Source organism: Salvelinus sp. IW2-2015, unplaced genomic scaffold, assembly GCF_002910315.2.
Source record: "Salvelinus sp. IW2-2015 unplaced genomic scaffold, ASM291031v2 Un_scaffold5325, whole genome shotgun sequence".
NCBI lineage: Eukaryota > Metazoa > Chordata > Actinopteri > Salmoniformes > Salmonidae > Salvelinus > Salvelinus sp. IW2-2015.
In genome coordinates this window covers 2,899-7,783 of record NW_019946590.1, presented here as the reverse complement: position 1 = coordinate 7,783, position 4,885 = coordinate 2,899, and the positions used below count along the sequence as shown (strand labels likewise).

General features: G+C 49.0%; 1 long non-coding RNA gene across 1 annotated transcript in view; it reads right to left on the bottom strand.

Moving 5' to 3' along the window:
- LOC112078158 (uncharacterized) overlaps window positions 1-2,252 on the bottom strand; it is a 7,197-nt gene extending 4,945 nt beyond the window's left edge. Inside the window, exons 1-2 of the long non-coding RNA XR_002895611.2 lie at window positions 2,183-2,252; window positions 2,001-2,076 (exon numbers count right to left, since the gene is read on the bottom strand). This is a non-coding gene — a long non-coding RNA (uncharacterized lncRNA). The remainder of the gene's footprint in view (window positions 1-2,000; window positions 2,077-2,182) is intronic.
- Between the last annotated feature and the right edge of the window lie 2,633 nt (window positions 2,253-4,885).

Sequence of the window (4,885 nt, the reverse complement as noted above, 5' to 3'; positions counted from 1 at the left end):
TATAGGTTTAGGTTACTGTCATTCATATTCCATTCACCCTGTTCAATGTAACATCGAAAGGTTTAGGCTACTGTCATTCATATTCTATTCACCCAGTTCAATGTAACATCGAAAGGTTTAGGCTTCTACACGATACTCAAATTGTCCCTGTGCCCATCATGAGGTTGCTACAACACAGGTGCACACAGGTCGAGATAAACATTTGAGGTGACCGTGACACATTGAACAATGCCTTGCACACTCTTGCCTGCATCTAGCGGATGTAATCATTAGTCCCAAGTTGCATACAAGAGTTTCTATTGGACAAATTCAGGTATGTTTAACCTCGTTTTGTTCCATTTGCTTTTTTTAAAGAAAAGTTAACAGAATCGGATAAATGAATACACGTGTTGACTTTCATAGCAGCCACGTTGTATTCCTTCTCACATCTATGCGCTCTCCTCCTCCCATCCCTTCGCTTGTGGACTTCAATGCACAACACATCAGCTGTGTGTGACCAGGCGAAAAACAACCTTCCAAGCCATACCATATAACCGCTACACAAGGACTGCATTGTTGTCACATATTAGCTAAGGCAATGTCATAGTCAACATAGCTAATAGAACTAACGCGTTAGTAAACCTGCTACAATCATGCAGTAACGTTACAGTGTACAGCCAGTAAGTAGTTTAGCACTTACACAGGCGGACACAGGTGGCAATAAATTAGTAAAACCAAAAGCTTACCTTGACTTGGAAGAGTTCCAGTGTTGTGTTGGATAGTCATAGCCAGCTAGCTAACATAGCATCCCTCTGTTTGAGCAGCGTGTTTCAGTAGGCTAAACTAGGTAGCTGCATGTGCTAGCTACGTGAGTAAAACTGAAAATAACTAATCTCTAGCTTCTTTATTTTGGAAGAAATTACTTTGTTAAAAAAAAATTCAACTATTGTATTTCTCTGAGTCAACTATTGTATTTCTCTGAGTCAACTATTGTATTTCTCTGAGTCAACTATTGTATTTCTCTGAGTCAACTATTCACCCCAGTGCTAGCTAGCTAGAGCTTCTACTTTCAGTACTAGATTCTGACATTCTCTGATCCTGTGATTGGATGGACAACATGTCAGTTCAGTTCATACAAGAGCTCTGATAGGTTGGAGGACGTCTTCCGGGAAGTTGTCATAATTACTGTGTAAGTCTATGGAAGGGGGTGAGAACCATAAGCCAAAAACCAAAACAAGCACCCATTGCAGTCCCGAGGATAGAGTTTGGGAAATGCTGACATGGGTTGGTTATACATTAAAAAAACTAAAATCTGGCTCTGCTTCACCAGTGATTTTGTCCACACACTGCTATTGCTTGCGACCCAAAATCAAATGACGATAAACTTAGATTTTTGTTAGTATATGGTCCCATACAATAATCTGTACTCCTAAAAAAGTTTAAAAAAGAGACCCCACGGCAGTTGCCCTGGGGTCACTTCCCCAACTTTGAATACCACTGCATTACAGTATCTACACAGGTCCTATAGATCAATGGTTCTATCTCGGTTAAAATACCAAGTATATTTTGCTCTGACCAGACTACCCCTGAAGTACTCCCTCTTGCATTTTAACAGTAAGCCTATGGTATTAGGAGCCTTCTCAAGCACCCCATGTGGATAGGTCTAGTACCACCAGGGGCTCCTAGTACCCCTGGTTGAGAACCACTGCTATAGAATCTTGTCCCTTATAGACAATATAGGTTGAGTAAGTTAGAACTTTGTACACAAATGTACCATCATTTCTATTTTATGTTAAAAGTTGTATGATTTAGTTCATGTGATGTAGTTATTCTGTTAGATACTCCTCCCTATTAGCTGAAATCATATTTTTTTCAAAGCCATTTTAGCCTTTGCATCAGGTGTCCGAGTGCCAGCTGTCCGAGTGCCAGCTGTCCGAGCGCCAGCTGTCCGAGCGCCAGCTGCTAGCTTTTGAACTAACTTCCTGTTCCTTTAACATGGTGTAGTTGTCATGTTCTCTTACCAACTTTCGGAGATTTGAAGGGGCTCTCTTTCAGCTGTTTCTGCAGCTCTGCTAGAGATGTGATGTTGATCAACTCCTAGAAGGGTTCAAATAAAGTCACAATAAATATTCTTCAGACTTCCACAGGGGGTTTCATGACATCCTTTTTTAACCTGACATCTAAATACTTGAAATAGTTTTACCTTGAAAGGTTGCGTAGTGGCCATGAGCTTGGTGTCCAACAGCCTGAGGAAACAATAGAGAAAATACTTGGTCCATATGGTTAAAGAGGAACATCTGCCTTTTACCCACACCACCACATACACCCGCGCTGAGGGGAGGGCGACGCGTTGAGGGGGAGGGCGACGCGTTGAGGGGGAGGGGCGCGCGTTAAGTGCTTGCACAATGGCAGGAGATGGTACATGGGATCAGAGCAGCAGCCTTCCAGCAGCCAGTTCATTCCCATGTGTGTCGCCGGCTCTTCCGCTGCTGGTCCCCTCTCCAACTTTTGCGCTACTGGAGAGGTTTCTAGATTAACAGTGCGCCAGATAAATACACCGACTCCCAGAGAGGTTAGCTCAAAGTATGTGTGAAGCCTTGTCGGAGCCTGAACGGCCCATAGAGAGAAGTAGTGGCAGAACTATTTACCCGGGAAGACCCACCGACACCCGACGCAGCTGTACGTCTTTACCCGGGGAAGACCCACCGACACCCGACGCAGCAGAATGTATTTAACCCGGGAAGACCACCGAACACCCCGACGCAGCAGAATGTATTTACCCGGGGAAGACCACCGACACCCCGACGCAGCAGAAGTATTTACCCGGGGAAGACCACAGCGAAACCCTGACGCAGCAGAATGTATTTACCTGGGGAAGACCACCGAAACCCTGACGCAGCAGAATGTATTTACCTGGGGAAGACCCACCGAAACCCTGACGCAGCAGAATGTATTTACCTGGGGAAGACCCACCGACACGCGACCGACGCAGCAGAATGTATTTACCTGGGGAAGACCCACCGACACCCCGACGCAGCAGAATGTATTTACCCGGGGAAGACCACCCGAAACCCAGACGCAGCAGAATGTATTTAACCCGGGGAAGACCCCACCGAAACCCTGACGCAGCAGAATGTATTTACCCGGGGAAGACCCACCGAAACCCTGACGCAGCAGAATGATTTACCCGGGGAAGACCACCGACACAGCAGAATGTATTTACCCGGGGAAGACCCACCGAAACCCTGACACAGCAGAATGTATTTACCTGGGGAAGACCCACCGAAACCCCGACGCAGCAGAATGGTATTTACCTGGGGAGACCCACCGACACCCCGACGCAGCAGAATGTATTTACCCCGGGGAAGACCCACCGACACCCCGACGCAGCAGAATGTATTTACCCGGGGAAGACCCACCGACACCCCCGACGCAGCAGAATGTATTACCCGGGGAAGACCCAGCGACACCCCGACGCAGCAGAATGTTTTACCGGGGGAAGACCAGCGAAACCTGACGCAGCAGAATGTATTTACCTGGGGAAGACCCACCGAAAACCCTGACGCAGCAGAATGTATTTACCTGGGGAAGACCCACCGAAACCCTGACGCAGCAGAATGTATTTACCTGGGGAGACCCACCGAACCCCGACGCAGCAGAATGTATTTACCTGGGAAGACCCACCGACACCCCGACGCAGCAGAATGTATTTACCCGGGGAAGACCACCGAACCCAGACGCAGCAGAATGTATTTACCGGGGAAGACCAACCGAAACCCTGACGCAGCAGAATGTATTTACCCCGGGGAAGACCCACCGAAACCCTGACGCAGCAGAAGTTATTACCCGGGGAAGACCCACCGACACAGCAGAATGTATTTACCCGGGGAAGACCCACCGAAACCCTGACACAGCAGAATGTATTTACCTGGGGAAGACCCACCGAAACCCCGACGCAGCAGAATGTTATTTACCTGGGGAAGACCACCCGACACCCCGACGCAGCAGAATGTATTTACCCGGGGAAGACCCACCGAAACCCTGACGCAGCAGAATGTATTTACCCGGGGAAGACCCACCGAAACCCCGACGCAGCAGAATGTATTTACCCGGGGAAGACCCACCGAAACCCTGACGCAGCAGAATGTATTTACCCGGGGAAGACCCACCGACACCCTGACGCAGCAGAATGTATTTACCCGGGGAAGACCCACCGAAACCCTGACGCAGCAAGAATGTATTTTACCTGGGGAAGACCACCGAAACCTCTGACGCAGCAGAATGTATTTACCTGGGGAAGACCACCGACACCCTGACGCAGCAGAATGTATTTACCGGGGAAGACCCAGCGAAACCCGACGGCAGCAGAATGTATTTACCCACCGACACCCTGACGCAGCAGAATGTATTTACCCGGGGAAGACCCACCGACACCCTGACGCAGAGAATGTATTTACCCGGGGAAGACCCACCGAAACCCCGACGCAGCAGAATGTATTTACCCGGGAAGACCCACCGACACTGCGCAGCAGAACTGTATTTACCCGGGGAAGACCCACCGAAACCCTGACGCAGCAGATGTATTTAACCCGGGGAAGACCCACCGACACCCCGACGCAGCCAGAATGTATTTACCTGGGGGAAGACCACCGACACCCTAGACGCAGCAGAATGTATTTACCGGGGAAGACCCACCGAAACCCTGACGCAGCAGAATGTATTTACCGGGGAAGACCACCGCCAACCTTGACGCAGCAGAATGTATTACCCGGGGAAGACCCGCCGAAACCTGACGCAGCAGTATGTATTTACCTGGGGAAGACCCACCGACACCTGACGCAGCAGAATGTATTTACCCGGGAAGACCCACCGACACCCTGAGCAGCAGAATGTATTTACCTGGGGA